Raw genomic sequence first — 17,438 nt, forward strand, 5'->3', positions numbered from 1 at the left:
ATAGATATAGATATATATATATATATATTATATATATATATATAATATATGTGTGTGTGTTCTTTTTTTTTTCTCCAATTCACCAGGTCTGTAAAGTTCAGTATGACTGTGGTACATGATACAAAAGAATAAATACAGAAGAATAAAGACTTTATGTGAATAACTTTACTCTTCTTAAAAATAACTCATAAAACAAGTAAAAGTACAAATGTGTACAAGTTAGAGACTTCCTCAGTAAGTTTACACTCTTTTGGAGTGATTTTAATTGTGTGTTAAAGAGAAAGAGATTAGGAGGTAAAGTAGAGGATCCAGAGTCCATCATCACTGAGGCCGTCTCTCCTGCATGAAGTCCAGGTGCTGGTTTTCCAGTGTGTGCGTCTGATGGCCCAAAGCTGCCTCAGAGCCGTAACACCATCAATGGCTGCAGTATGGAACAGATGTGGGTGTGTCCTCATCTCCCAGAGGAGTCCAAATCGTCATCAAACAGCCCTACAGACACAAAAACGTGAAAATATAAACAACCAGACTATCAGCAGTGATTTAACTACTTTAAGACCTCTGTGAAAATCATTTACAGTATATATCACAGAATTTAAGGCCTTTATAATCACAGAGCACACAGAGAAAAGTACTAAACTGAATCAATTTTGATTCAGTTTGATCAGGATTTTGAACTGCAGTTTATTAAATCAATTTCAATTACTGTAGGTTCAGTGAATGCTTAAATTGCACTGATTAGAATATACTGGACATTCAAAGCTAAGATTCAGCGCACTGTGTTAGAGGCTGGGATTTGATGAATTCATCATATATACAACCTTTGATCATCGTTTATGTCCAGTTGAGAATGAATCTGTGCACTCACATATTAAATGAACTGAAATCAGTAGTGTGATCTCCAGTCTTGATATAAGGAATGAGAGAACTGACAGCTGTTATTTTAATCAGCCTGTCTCAGTTGTTTTAACTCTAAGTATCACAAAGTAATGTGGTAACATCTGGACTGACGAGTTTACTGTCAGCATTTTAATCGCTAGTTTAAAGGCTGTAGGGTTGCAGCCATTGCTCTAACACTGTATAAATGTAACATGGCTCAGTGCTGGTTCTAACAGTCTGAGCTGCTTCCAGCTTTATTTGTGAAGAGCACAGCAGCTTACAAAACACGTAGCTAGCTCGTACAGCTGCGACGTAAAACTTTCATAAGCTAAGATGTCCTTAAAATAACGGGGCTACGTGCGGTGATGCTAGCGTTAGCCACGTTAGCACGTTACCTTCAACAGGTGGTCAGACTGCGTAAACAGGCACTCAGTCAGAGGTTGCGCTCTCCGTTTCGCTGCAGGGTCCCTTCATTCTTCACATATCCGTGTCGAGCCGAGTGTAAATCCCGAGGCTGAACGGCCTTTGTACAAGCACACACGCTTCTTAGCAGGGCGAAGCTATGAGCTAGAAAAATCCAGGCTGGCAGACAGCCTGTGTCTGACCAACCAATCAGAGAGCTCCTTACATCCCACGGTGTGGCTAATTTGAATAGCCTCCAGCAAGTTGTTAATCGAAGAGCTAATCCAGCAGCTAATCCAGGAGCTAATCCAGCAGCTAATCCCGGAGCGAACAGGAAAGGGAAATGGATTTTGAACTGCAGTTTATTAAATTGCAGGTGGAAAAGGGATTTTGAACTGCAGTTTATTAAATTGCAAGTGGAAAAAGGATTTTGAACTGCAGTTTATTAAATTGCAGGTGGAAAAAGGATTTTGAACTGCAGTTTATTAAATTGCAGGTGGAAAAAGGATTTTGAACTGCAGTTTATTAAAGTGCAGGTGGAAAAAGGATTTTGAACTGCAGTTTATTAAAGTGCAGGTGGAAAAAGGATTTTGAACTGCAGTTTATTAAATTGCAGGTGGAAAAAGGATTTTGAACTGCAGTTTATTAAATTGCAGGTGGAAAAAGGATTTTAAAATGCAGTTTATTAAAGTGCAATTGGAAAAAGGATTTTGAAATGCAATTGGAAAAAGGATTTTGAAATGCAGTTTATTAAATTGGAATTCAAAAATGAATTTACAATTGCAGAATTTATTCTACAATTCATTATTTAAGCACAGACATTTTTATTTCGATGCGCGTGGCTCTTGTGGTCCTCCATAATGCTTTGGTAGACATAATTAGTGTATGAATTCTAGAGTAACGGCTAATAAAGAAAGTGTTTGGCTTTAACTCTAATGTGTTCCTCCTTGGCAAATTTCATTCAAGTCTATGACTCTGTATCACACATGAGTACACTAGCATGTCTTCTTCAAGTGTCAGCAGGTTATTACATTAAAAAAAAAGTAATGGTTGGACTGCAAACAAAAGCCAGAAATGTAAAGGCAAAGAAAACAGAGCATGTCACAAAGCCTCAAATACGGATGTCAGCATATGTAACCCGTTCATGTGTTACGCCTGTCTATGCGTTGTGTTCTGGCGTTAAATTAAGAGGCAGCAGACAGCACTGGGTCTTTGGCTCTTTACTGCACATCTGCAACATAGAAATAAAAGTCTGACCTGTGTGTGTCACGCGCCTGCCAGGACACCTCTCCTCCGGCCATAGAGATTGAAAATGTGACGTCATTCCGGGGTAAAACCGCAAAGGATTGTAGGTACGAGTGGCAAGCGGTACTGGCGCACGTAGGCTTTCACATGAAAACAGTCACACAGCGATAAAAAGAAACACAAAGAATGGCAAGAAGCTGTTATATTATTAACTGCAATAGCCGGTCGCATGACAGCCACAGGAAGCCGACGCGTAAAGAGATCGTTTTTTATCGGATTACGTTGTGGAAGAGAAATTGTTTAAGCCATGTTTCCGAAGTAACAAAGAGCCGACGGATGGCCTGGATTGCAGCCATTTGAAGACCAAATATGACGTTCCAGAACACTCCAGCTCACATGTTAGTCTGCTCCAAGCATTTCCACAAAGGTAAGTCTTCTGTTGTAGTTGTTACGTAATTTATCATAACATAATTGTTGATGTAGGTTACAAATAAGTCTTATATTGATTTGAATTGAATTCGTTGCGCTATGCTGCTTTGTTCACTGTGGCTTTGCGGGCTAATGTTTGTTGTGTTTTGTAGGAAAACCAGCCTACAAAATGCAGGAATGCGATCCAGACTGGGCACCCTCTATCAACCTGGGTCATACCAAGTTTAAAGCTGCTACCACAGCGAGATTTGATTGGTTAAGAGAGAGAGCGATATCAAAACGAAAAGTCCCGCATATATGTGCCCAAGTGTTGTATTGAAGCAATCAAGTGATGAATAACGGTTTTCCAGTATGTTGTTTTGCAATGTTTTTTTTGTTGTTGTTGCATTGTTGATTTGTTTTTCACCGAAGCAGCTAATAAAGCATAATAGAATACAATTTTGCCTCTTTCTTGTAAGATTCTATAATAGAATGAAACAATAATGGCAGTTATAAATAAAGACAAATTGAATGAATTACGAAACACTTATTTTATTTCTATTGGATCTGAAAATGTTGTGTAATACTACAGCCTGAAACGACAACTAGATTGCGTTGGCCTGTACACGAGATAAAGGAAAAAAAACATTAACAACAGCTGTGAAATGGAATAGTCCAAATCACCAAAGTAAACTGGACCTGGGCTTGTTGCAGGGATCTGACGTTACTAAACATTTTGTGAGTGTATGCACTCACACTTAGGACAATATAATAATAAATATGTGCGTGATGAAAGTTGGGCAGCACGCTAACATCCTTACTCCACTCTGTATGCTCGTATGGGTCTAACACTTTCACTCCTTTGATTTTTTCCTCGCACTTTTTTTTGCCTTTTCGTCAAGTCTGTCTTTGTACGGACCTGCCGTGTTCTCCGTCGTTTTGTACATAAGTGTTTTGGGGGCAAATAAAATGCAAGTAGGGATTAAAACCGCAGAATTAATGATTACCGGTGCTGGAAATGCTAGCGCTTGATGCAGTGTTTTGATTTTGTTGCCACTCGTACCCACAATGCAATGCCCGAAAGTCACGTGGTCTGTCAATCTCTATGCTGAAAGGAACTGTGCTTGCAGCTTTATTAATGCTAAAATAATAGAATAAATCAAATACAAAATTTTTTTTCAAAAATATTAACTTAAGCTCTCAAAAAAACAAAAAGCACAAAATAAATAATATATCAATTAATATATCAATGATAAATCAGTAAAAACAACTTATAAGAACAATAAACCAAATAATTTAAAAACAAATAAACAATCAGACAAACAAATAAAGTTTAAAACCCACGACCCAACATTTTGGTGCTTATAATTCAAACCTTATATCAAAATACAATTACATTAATAAATGCCATCCAACAGGCAATAAAAAACTGACAATGAAAGCAATCAATGAAAAACTGCATCCCCAAAACGTAAAAACATCTCCATACCTGCAACATAGAAATAAAGGTCTGAGCTGTGTGTGTCACGCGCCTGCCAGGACACCTCTCCTGACGAAGGGAAAAAAGGTGCACGTTGTTAAAAACTGCAGCGAGTCCGTTCACCTGCCGCTAGCGACCAGGCTAACTTAGCATGCTAACATTACTGCTGTGTTCTCGGCTAAAACTCATTAAAAACTTAAATTAGTGGACTCCGCCCGCCGCAAAACTTACAAAAATGAAATATTTAGTTTTTTTAAAAAAAGGTGTTTTGGGTGAAATCACAAGTGTTTAACACATATGTTACACATAACTACATTTAGACTACATTCCTACGAAGGATCTGATCACAGTGTATCTGGTATCTGACTGAGGACATACATGCACAGGTTGGCAGTTGGCATCTTGGTCCCTCTCTCTTCTTTCCTCACTGCCATCAGCTTTTTCTTTCCGTAGCTTTTGCAGTTTTGTTTGTTAATTATGAGTTGAGTTGGGAGTCCTGTTTTCCGTTTTGGTTCTATTAGTTTAGCTCACTAATATTAATTCAGGGAAAAGCCAGAATCCGATGGCCTTTTATGTGGTTTGTTAATTGTCTTCTTCCTCTTTTCTTTTTTGTAGTGAGGGCTCTCATCTCATTATTTCGCTGTGTTCTTTATAAGTAACTGTACTTTCATTATACAAAGTCTGTTGAACTGCAGCAGCATGGTGGCGTCTCAAATGTTGAGTTCCCTTTGAGCCAACATTATGAAATCATAAGGGTGCGCTCTGTGCTCACTGTAACATTAGAGAAACTGAAGAGGATTCTTGGCCCTGTCGTTTTGCATTCGGTTCCCTTACATTCATACGGTGCAAAGAAAATCTGCTCGACCCATCCGATTTGATCATTTTGGCAGGAAGTCAGATACAACCAGATCAATCTATGTAACCTTAGCCTGGAATGATGAGCCTTTCTGCATTCTTTGCTGTAATTTCCCATTTATAGTGTTCCTACACTAAAGACTGCATGAAAAACAAACTGACTGAATTCATGTAAGAAAAGGCTGTTTTGAAATTGATCCATGTTGGTCTCATAGGCTTTCCAGGCACAAGGCCCTATTGGTTATCACATATAAACTTCCTTTTCCTTATAACCAAAAATGGCCGTGTTTTGGCGTCATTTCGCTGTTAACTAGTAAACACTCCACACTGAATAAACTACTACAAGCACACTTGGCATTTATGCTTTAGAGTGCTTCCTTCTAATGCCTCGTTTATTGTGTCCACGCAGCCAGTAGGTCAGCATCTTACATCACTGACTTCCTGTCTCTTTAATCTGCCACCTTGAAATTGCAAAGGTTGCTTCAAAGGGTTGACAGCCTGTCTCGTACCCAAAAAGATTCACTAAAGAGATAGGGATCAGGACAGAGTGCTTGTGACACTCCACGCTTCTCTTTACCGACAGAAGCAAATCACTGAATCTCCAGGACTGATTTCACCCAACGACAAGTATGTAGATACAGGAGTGGTGGAGGAAGATCTCAGCCTGGGCGTCTATTGTCTTGTGTAGTCTGGAAGATGAGTGGATGATGGGGTGGGTGCAGTTTTCTCTGTGGTGGGGTCAGGTGAATTGTCCCGGGCTCTGTGGGGCCGGGGGGCGCTGCTGCACTGGGCCCCGGTCCGGATGGGCCTATGCCCCCTTTCCCTGGCGGGTTGCACAGCATGGGGGTGCCTACTGGGGTCAGCGGGGGAGCTGGCCCCAGGGAGGGGTCACTTGCCCCTCCCTTCCTTCCCTCCCCATCTCCAGCGGCCTCCCTCTTCCCGCTCCACCACAATCACCCACACATGCAGGGCCTTGGGGTAGGGGTGTGTCACCAGGGTGCAGAGGAGACATCCCCCCCCTCTGTCCCCTTCTGGCTGCCTCTGCCTCAATTTTATCCCACAACTTAGACATTCACATTACTCACACTCTCATTACACATACATATAGGATCTTGGAGGTGGGCACGCTACACGGATTCCAAACTACCATCAGGGTGTACACCTCACCCCTGGCGTCGTTGCCCACCTCTCAATTTTAAATACATGTAGACATTGAGGGCTAGCAGGAGGGGCTATATGCTTACCTGCTGCTCTGGCAGGTGGCTCCATGCCCTCCTGGGTTTTAAATGCACCTTAGAACACACATACATCAACAGTACATATGAGCGGGTAGAGGGAGGTTTGGAGTCTTCCTACACCCCCGTTCTCTGCGGCCTGCTGGAGCAGGGGGGCTAGGAGGAGGAGTTGGCCGTCCGACTGGGGTCTGGTGTATGGGGCCTCCCTGCTGCTGCGGAGTCGGGGCGGTCTGCTTCTCCCCACCGCAGGGAAAAGGGTTACACCACCTGAGTCTGGGTGCAGTTTCCCCCTCCAGGGGCAAGGGTACCTAGACTCGGGGCTTAGAGTACGCTTGGGGAGTGTGATTGTGTGTACAGCGTCTCTCTATGTCTGTCTCCACGTTGGGTGAGTGTTGAGCAATCGTATATGAGAGCATGAGGGTGGGAATAGATGTTTGTATCTGTGTGTGCCTGTTTGTCTGTGTCTATATGTCAGGTTGGGTATCAGACGCCACCTCTCTGAGGACATCTCAGGCCCTCCAAGGTTTGGAGGTCTATCTCCCCCCACCACTTCCCCTGCCGGTGGCGGACGCCCTCAGACATCGGTGCGTTGGTGGTTCTCTGTCTCCGGGGGTGGGCGCCCAGGTACCCACCGGCTCACTCCTTGGCGGCTGCTTATTGGGGCCTGGAGCCTGGGGCTCGCTCGGGCCACTTTGGGGATGGGGTGCCCTCGGCCTCACGGCCCGGGGCTCGGCCACTCAGGCACAGCTGGCTGCCGGCGGAGCTCACGGGCACGTCACTGCAACCCCCCCTGGCTTCTGCTCCGCGGCTGCTGAGTGACCCCTCATCTGGGACTCTCCTCAGCTCTTTCTGGGATAGTGGCGCGGCTGCCCCTCTGTTGGTCTTCCTTGGTCTCTTGTGTTCTGGGGGCCTCTGGATGTCTGGAGTCTTGATCTCCTCCATACCTGCTTCATGCCCTGGAGGTCGGGGCAGTGGCCCCCCACACCCTCTAGCAAATCATTACATGAAGGAACCTTTTAAAAACAAGCGCGTTCATGCTCACAGGTGTACACACGGGTGATCACACACACAAATTACACCCTTTTTGGCTCCTACCTCAAAGCACACTGTGCGCTGTCGATCTCACGTGCTGCACAATAATGTTTAATATTTAGTATTTACTGTCATATTCTCATATATCATTGTGATGTTGTTTATTACTCTCGTTTTCTTCTGCTTGCTTTCTTTTTTCTTTCTCAACAGGTGATCCAGGTGATCGATATATGTATTTTTTGTCTGCTTATTCTGTTGGTTTTTGTTTTTTGCCCTTTTTCCCCGTCCCTCTTCTCAGGTTTTTTTCTTTCCCTCTTTCTTTCTCCACATTCTCTCCTCCAGTCAAGTCTGTCCCGTATTCAGCAAGTGAAAATAAAATAAACAATAAAAAGTTGAATCAAATGGACCATTACGGCAAGGCTGGGATGGTCCATTTGGTAAAGTAAATCCGTTGGGCATCTTTCTTCGCCTTTAGACAATAATTCTGATGGCAAAAGAACCAAACGGGACAGGTTAAAAAAAAAAAAAAAAAAAAAAAAAAAAAAAAAGGACAGAGTGCTTGTGACACTCCACGCTTCTCTTTACCGACAGAAGCAAATCACTGAATCTCCAGGACTGATTTCACCCAACGACAAGTATGTAATTCTCTTTTCGACTTGTCTGAAATGATAAAAATGGATCCCTGCATTTTGGTGCACATTATCTGGTGGATGGGTTTTAGCTTTACACAAGCCTGACTGATTTCATATTTAACCTCTGCACTGCACATTACCACACTGCGATGCTTAGCTTTAAAAAAGTGGTAGCAGATGAATCCTTTCACAGTAATTTAGCTCAATGTGCAGAAATCAGTCGCCGTATTGCATTTTACCACTGTAATGAGGTGAGTTACTGTAACTGTCAGCACAATTCAACTCAATTAGTCTTTCCACTACGGCTCCCCATGAGAGAGGAATATTGATCCTATATTACTTAGATTTTTTTTTCAGAAGTTGGAAGGAGCTTGTTTGTAGTGCAAGAACAAACTCAGCATGTATTCAATTACCCACAAGGCTCTCTGTCTCTGATATTTTCATTTGCTTCTGATGCCACTGATTCCTTTTTTCATCACTAACATGTTTTATTGCCATTAATTGAACGTTTTTGCTTAGAATCATGCAAGCAAACCAACCCACAGATGAAATATTCATTACAGCGGAATATGTAAAGTGTGAGAAAAACGTAATGGCAACAGCACATCCATAGTAGCAGTATGTGTCTATTTAAAGAAAAGCCACTAACAGGCAGACAAATGTTGAGTACTACACAGCAGCCAATGATGAATGAACTCTTTCGTAAACTGAGACTTTGAAATGAGACTTTGGAGGTTTGACATTTTCAGCTAATGTTCAGTGGCTAGCTAGCTTATTAGAAAGGTGCATCTCTTAGTCACTGTGGTACTGGATGGGTTGCTTGTTCTGGCTAGTGAAAAGCAGCCAAACTCCTTGTTAGTTTGTTCATCTAACTGCTCAAAAAATGAGAATATGTTTATTTCGTTATACTATACATTTGAGACCTTCTTGCCATGGTTGGTCGCTAGGCAACAATCCAGGATCCTGTTGGCTATTCAACAGTCTAATGTATTTACCAACCCACCATATGTCAATGAATGGTATGTTTCATTCTCTTCAGTGACTTGTACGCAAGTTTTAATGCACAGTAAATCATTTTTGAGGCTATTTAACAGAAAAAAATTTGTTGTACTCAAATATACATTGTTTACTGTGTAACTACAAATTAATGTATTCTCATAATCTTTTTTTTATGTATGTTGCTAGAGACCGACCACACATGTAGTATGTCTTATAAGTTACTTTTAGTTTAAATTTAAAGATTACAAATAGCTTTTTAAAACTATTTATGACTATTTACATTGTACAAGTTACTTATAAACTTGGACCTATTCCATTACAACCGTGGCCAAGCTGGGCATTGCCTTCTGCCTAATCACATTTTATGTATAGTTCATCCCAAAGATTTTCAAAGGGATTAAAGCCAGAGCATTTTGCAGGCCAGTCAATAACATTCTCTTTGGTCTTTTGGAGGTAGTTCTCCAGAAACAATGTATGTTTTGGGTCGTTGTCATGTTGGAAGACAAAGCGATGACTCAGAATCAGTTTTGCTACAGACTACTGGAGGTTTTCTTTAAAAAAATCACTTATCCTTCTTTTCTCATGATTCCTTCCACCTTGACAAGATCCCTAGTTCCAGAAACACTGAAGCATCCTCACAGCATAGTGCTCACACCGTGTTTCACTGCAGGGACGGTTCTTCACATTGCATGCCCCTTCTTTCTCCAAACATATGTATACTGAAAGTGGCATTTCTATGGCCACTTTCAGTATACATATGTTTGGAGTGTCACAAATTTAGAGGATCATCATTTAGCCTGGAGAAATAGTTTGCTGCTTTATAAGAAAGCCCTCCGCAAAGCCAGAACATCTTACTATTCGTCACTGATTGAAGAAAATAAGAACAACCCCAGGTTTCTCTTCAGCACTGTAGCCAGGCTGACAAAAAGTCAGAGCTCTACTGAGCCAACCATCCCTTTAACGTTAACTAGTAATGACTTCATGAACTTCTTCAGAAATAAAATTTTTATCATTAGAGAAAAAATTACCAATAATCATCCCACAGATGTAATATTATCTACAGCTACTTTTAGTACCATTGATGTTAAGTTAGACTCTTTTTCTCCAATCGATCTTTCTGAGTTAACTTCAATAATTAATTCCTCCAAACCATCAACGTGTCTTTTAGACCCCATTCCTACAACACTGCTTAAAGAAGTCCTGCCATTAATTAATTCTTCAATCTTAAATATAATCACCTATCTCTAATAATTGGCTATGTACCACAGGCCTTCAAGCTGGCTGTAGTTAAACCCTTACTTAAAAAGCAATCTCTAGACCCAGCTGTCTTAGCTAATTATAGGCCAATCTCCAACCTTCCTTTCATATCAAAAATCCTTGAAAGAGTAGTTGTCAAACAGCTAACAGATCATCTGCAGAGGAATGGCTTATTTGAAGAGTTTCAGTCAGGTTTCAGAGCTCATCACAGCACAGAAACAGCTTTAGTGAAGGTTACAAATGATCTTCTTATGGCCTCTGACAGTGGACTCATCTCTGTGCTTGTCCTGCTAGACCTTAGTGCAGCGTTCGATACTGTTGATCATAATATCCTATTAGAGCGATTGGAACATGCTGTAGGTATTACAGGTACTGCGCTGCAGTGGTTTGTATCATATCTATCTAATAGACTCCAATTTGTTCAAGTAAATGAAGAGTCCTCTTCACACACTAAGGTCTATTATGGTGTTCCTCAGGGTTCAGTGCTAGGACCAATTCTGTTTACATTATACATGCTTCCCCTAGGCAGCATCATTAGAAGACATAGCATAAATTTTCACTGCTATGCAGATGATACGCAGCTCTATCTATCCATGAAGCCAGGTAACACACACCAATTAGTTAAACTGCAGGAATGTCTTAATGACATAAAGACCTGGATGGCCGCTAACTTTCTGCTTCTTAATTCAGATAAAACTGAGGTTATTGTACTCGGCCCTGAAAATCTTAGAAATATGGTATCTAACCAGATTCTTACTCTGGATGGCATTACCTTGGCCTCCAGTAATGCTGTGAGGAACCTTGGAGTCATTTTTGACCAGGACATGTCCTTCAAGCATATATTAAACAAATATGTAAGACTGCTTTCTTCCATTTGCGCAACATCTCTAAAATTAGAAATATCCTGTCTCAGAGTGATGCTGAAAAACTAGTTCATGCCTTCATTACTTCCAGGCTGGACTACTGTAATTCTTTATTATCAGGATGTCCTAAAAACTCGCTGAAAAGTCTTCAGCTAATCCAAAATGCTGCAGCAAGAGTACTGACAGGGACTAGGAAGAGAGAGCATATTTCTCCTGTTTTGGCTTCCCTTCATTGGCTTCCTGTTAAATCCAGAATTGAATTCAAAATCCTGCTCCTCACTTACAAGGTCTTAAATAATCAGGCCCCATCTTATCTTAATGACCTTGTAGTACCATATCACCCTATTAGAGCACTTCGCTCTCGCTCTGCAGGCCTACTTGTTGTCCCTAGGGTATTTAAAAGTAGAATGGGAGGGAGAGCCTTCAGTTTTCAGGCCCCTCTTCTGTGGAACCAGCTTCCAGTTTGGATTCGGGAGACAGACACTATCTCTACTTTCAAGATTAGGCTTAAAACGTTCCTTTTTGCTAAAGCATATAGTTAGGGCTGGACCAGGTGACCCTGAATCCTCCCTTAGTTATGCTGCAATAGACGTAGGCTGCCGGGGATTCCCATGATGCATCGAGTTTTTCCTTTCCAGTCACCTTCTCACTCACTATGTGTTAATAGACCTCTCTGCATCGAATCATATCTGTTATTAATCTCTGTCTCTCTTCCACAGCATGTCTTTATCCTGTTTTCCTTCTTTCACCCCAACCGGTCGCAGCAGATGGCTGGCCCTCCCTGAGCCTGGTTCTGCCGGAGGTTTCTTCCTGTTAAAAGGGAGTTTTTCCTTCCCACTGTCGCCAAAGTGCTTGCTCATAGGGGGTCATATGATATGATTGTTGGGTTTTTCTCTGTATTTAATATTGTGCTATCTACTGTACAATATAAAGCGCCTTGAGGCGACTTTTGTTGTGATTTGGCGCTATATAAATAAAATTGAATTGAATTGAATTGAATTTCAGTATACATAATTTTACTCCAGGTTGTTCTTAGCGGTTTGAAGGTGTCTCTTCTTCTTTGTCTTGGTCTGTAGCCTTGCAATCCAATCCTGTGCAGGGTTCTAGTGATTGTCTTCTTTGGCTAAGTCACTCACTAGTGTCTTGGCAATTTTTCTGGGGTCTTTATACCCATCTCTCACTAGTTTCTTTTTGCCAGGCTTGTTCTAAACTTTGTGACCCTCTTTGAATTTCTTCATACTTCTCACTCCAGGTCTTGACACTCAGAAATGCTTAACAAAAGGAAATGCTTAACAACGCAGGCTGCAGTTGTGATATAAAGCTGAATACAGCACCCTGTAATTGTTAGAAATACAGCTATAAACCACCCGCCCATCACTTCTGACTGTTCATTAGACAAAAGAATTTATTTAAAGATCCCATTCTGGGCTACAGAAAGCTGTGACTGGGATCTGTCACTATACAATGATGTCTTATAGGAGAAGCAAGTGGGAGAGGAAATGATCTGCTGATTATTCTGTAGTGAAAACATAGATTTCATGAGTTCAGGAGGAATGCAAGGGACAAAAAACATAACCGTCAGCATAGTGACTGCAGATTTCTGTGTTTTCTTTTACATAAATAACATTAATAACAAAGTAAACAAAAGATAAATGAAGCATTCAAATGAGTCAAAACTCTCCATAAAGTTTCCAGGGTGAGCATCTTTCTGGTCCTCGCTTAATCCCCAACCTCCTAATGTGCAAACAAAACCTCCACCCATGGCTGAAGACAGTTACTAATTAATATGAATCTACATGTTCACTGTAAAAACTAATGTGGCTTTATTTGAAATGTTCTCCCATTTTTAGGTTGATGAAACTGATTGTTGCTAAATAACTGAAGCTACTTTGTAGAGTAAATGAAACCCACTTCAGTGTGTGACTTCAGAGAATATATTTGCACTGTGTTCATCTACTGCAGTAACTTTTTAAATGAATTTCACCTAAACTACTTTTGATGTGGAATTTAACCTTAATTTTAACACTTTATGTTTATTGGAAGCTATCATCAAGGTCCATTTATAACATTAAATTGATTTCTTTGTTTCTCCCCAACATCAAAACAAACAATTTCTGTTCCTTTTGCATCAGGAATTCAAGTGGCGGGGTGGGGCTTTAATTTACTGCCCAGCTGTGCATATCTGAGAGTAACAATACACATTCATAACCATCGCTGTCTTATGGCCTGAGGAGACCCTGAAGGATGAAGATAAATAAAAAGAAGTATATATGCCAGCCAGCCATGTGAGGTGGACGTAGCAATGTGACCACAATTCTCACAGTGTTAGATTGCTCTCTGGGTAGATCACCCCACTGATGTTGATGCCTGCCTCACATATAAGGTCAATAAAAGTAATGCAGCACACAAGGAGGAATGGCTGTGAATTATTTAGAGAGGAAAGATTTGAAATTTTCTCGATACTGCAGCAGAGGCGGGGGTGGGAAAAAAATTAAAAAGAGCCTCTCACCCTCATTTTCCAAATTAGCCTGTGTGCTCAACTGGTGTCCTGATAGACTTATTGTGAGAGCCTTATCTTCTCTGGTGTTGGGCTTAATCTCCTGCCCACTTTGAGACTTATAAGCGAGAAGAACAAACACTCAGAATTAGAGCTGCTTTTCACTCTGCACAAGGCTGCCGCCGCTGCTGCTGCTCATTCTGATTGGGGCGTTATTGATGCAGAGAGAAGCAGCAGTAAACTGGGAAGCTGGGTGATTGATTACATACAATGAGGATGAAGAGAGCTGATTTGAAAAAAAAGAAGAAGAAGAAGAAGAAAGAAAACAACTCCTTATTGCAAATGGCTTTCTTTTAAAAGTGCAGATCTGACACAGTGTGGGGGGAAATGATCTGTAGGTAAAACATCATTTGGTGTTCTACATATCTGAGTAAGGAGAGGAAATTACATCAGGTCTATTGATTGCATTTTTGTAACCAAGGAATTAGTCATTAGTCTGTTTGTAACTTGGAGGGAATCAACAATGTGTCATGGTCCGCGGCCCGGTGTCCGAGGAGCTGATGGGATGCCCACGCCCACGGGTGTGGCTGTCAACTCCACACCTGCATCCCATCCCAGGCGATCTTCAGGTGGACTATTTAATCCAGCTCAACCAGCTGCTCCACGCCAGTCCGTTAGTCACCTCTCAGCGGTAACATGCTCCCACGTGAAGGCGGAAATTCTCTTTTGCTGGAACAAACGCTAACCCTTTCCTTGTGCGCTTAGGTAACAACTCGGCGTGTTTGGAGCCCTCTCCTGCCTGTCTTCCTGCCCGCCTGGAGTTTTGGATCACTACCGGCACTCGTCTCCTCTATTTCACCTGGAGCTCCCCCGCGGACCCTCACCCCTCCCTCCGGTTCCCACGGCCCCATCTAGACCGTAAGATTAATTCTCTACCCACGTATGCTGTTATTTCTCCGTTCCCCAGTAACCCTCTTCCTCTTTCTGTTGCAGCCTCCCACAGTCCCGATTACAGTGTTCCCGAGTTATTTCCCGGTCCCTTGGTTTTCTAGTTACCTGGCGTGTTTTCCTTTGACCCTTCCGGGACACCCTTAGTTAAAATAAAGTTTATTTTGCGTGCACCTTGGCGTGTAGCTCACGTTGTAGTCGCTAACTTCCACGCTGAGGTTCCCCCACTCCGCCACAGTCCCGTTCCCCGGCCACAGAGCCATCCTCTCTTCGCTTCAGCCCGCCACCTTTTCCTTCATAACCAGCCAGAGAAGGGGCGTTTAGGAAACTTGGAGGCGGCCCAGAGTTCTGTTTGCTTTTCTTTTCCTTCTTCTTCTTCTCTTTTTAAAATCTCGAGCACGGTGGAATAAATGGAGATCAGGCGGAGTGTGACAGGGTTAACTGATGGGGAGCCGTGAGGGAAGCCCGGGAAGCGCGCAGTACAGCGGACTGAAGCCCAACTGTGGAGGAATGAGGCTGCGCTGCTAAGGCAACTGAGGAGCTCTCACACTCTCTTCCTCTCTCTCTCTCTGTTCACACCACCGTCACTGCAACAGTATGGAGAAATCTCTACACAAACTGGCTGCTGCTCATCCGTCGGTGGACTGACTTCAAGCTCGATCAACTCCAGAGCTTCATTTTCTGAGTGACACCGCAGCAGTGGTGGAGACACCGTTTATATGGGGGTGTCCATCAATGTTCCCCCTAATTTTTCATGTGTCGGAGCGAACACACAAACTCCCTGAGCGGTCCCTTGGACCACTGTGAGCGACATTAGATGTGTGCACTGTGGTCACGCCAGCATCGAATCCATCCAAGTTACATGGTTTATTAAAATAATCAAATTACAGCATTTATGTTAGACTACTTTTAATTAACTGCTTTAGCCCACTTACAATGAAAATTTAAAAAAAATCTTGATCATGACCTGTGTAGTATGTTAACACTATTGGAAGTAAAAATAACTTGAACTCCAATTTTGAAAACAAAACTTTATTTTTTTTATTTTTTATTTTTTATAAAGCTCTGACTTGTATTATGAGTCTGTGGTCTGGGAGAGAGTCCTGTAACTCTCTGTCTGCAAAATACAGTATATAATGACCAATGTTGGGCACTTAATTATATAGTTACTTCTTCAGAAAAGTAACTGAGTTATGCAACTGAGCTATGCAAACAACAAAGTTTTTGCAGCTGTTTACCTAAAAATGCAGCCAAGATGTTTTTTTAAATAAACATTTCAAACTATTTACAGAACAATCAGCTGTTCTGCATCAAATTTGATGCCACACAAATTATTTGTGCCACTCCAAAAAATAATTTCTGTCCACTATGAGATAAAGGAGAACAACAGCCTGATACCTGCAGGCCTGACAACAGGAGATGTATCACTCCTGTAACACCTGTAACATTCAGCAGTCGCCTCATTGTTCTGACACACACAACAAAACTACTGACTACACTACACACTAACTACACAAGATTTGCGCTAAACGTCGCAAATCTCTCACATCTGAAAACACGCCGTCACTCCTACAACTTCCCCCTTCCTAAACAACTAAATGCCATGTTGCCATATAATTTTTGATTGGTCGACATGGTACTTTTTTCGACCAATAGGAAAGGGTGGGGTTTTTTGGTTTTGTTTTTGCTCACAGGCGGAGAGTGCTTTCGAGCGTTTCTTTCCGCAGTAAATATAAACAACGATAGTATTCAGGAAGAAAACCAAACATTGCATATATTTTTATCATAACTCTGGTTTTACATGGCCTATCAACACAATTTAAAAACTGGTATAAAGTCCACACTTTTTCCGTCATTTGTTCCGTCTGTCCTGCTCACATCTCCAATGGTTGTACACGTTGTCATTAACGTGGCTTCACTCCACATCAGCCACGCCGCTTTGCTCGCTAAAACACCGGTGTCAGCACATAAGGACGCTGTCATAGCCTGTCAACCACGTTGATTAGCTGCGTATATACGAATGTGAATCGCATTATTGGCTGGACTATGGGATAAGGTGGCATCGTTCTAATCCCATACGGGAGCAGACAGTCACTTACTGACTAACACTGCAAAACAGAATTATTAAAGTTTTAATTTTAATTTCAATTCGGGTTAGTTTTTTTTGTGCGCAACGCAGACCGTGTCAGCAGTGCGCAATTGCACACGCGTGTAGCTTAGAGGGAACATTGGTGGTATTATGTGAGCCTTGCTAAGCTTCCATGTTTAGTTACAGCAGCCTCTAGTTGATTAATTGTGGTAGCACCTGGATATGTTGAGCATGTAATATTTGTCACAAACTGGCTCAAAGTAGTTGCCAAGTAGGGAGTTTGTGACCAAGGGTTACACGATAAAACTAATTGAGATTGAGTAATTTCCTGTATTATTTTGTGTTGTATAAAAATTTAAAACTGGAGTTTTATTGATAATATGGTTGCAGGGACAACTGGGACAGTTTCTCAGACTGACCAGTAGAGGGGAGTACAGCTTCACATTTGGGAGTTTCACGCTACCGTGAACGCCATCTTGAACCTACTGTATGCCTCGTCACACTAGCGTGTCAAAAACAGGTTTCTCACTTGTGGGCATCATTGAATTTAATGAAGCCATTATTCTCAAAACAGGCAAAGCAGGGCTCGCAAAATCGCTAGCCCGACGTCCCGGGGCTAG

The sequence above is a fragment of the Pelmatolapia mariae genome, linkage group LG23 (genome assembly GCF_036321145.2).
Source record: "Pelmatolapia mariae isolate MD_Pm_ZW linkage group LG23, Pm_UMD_F_2, whole genome shotgun sequence".
Taxonomy (NCBI): domain Eukaryota; kingdom Metazoa; phylum Chordata; class Actinopteri; order Cichliformes; family Cichlidae; genus Pelmatolapia; species Pelmatolapia mariae.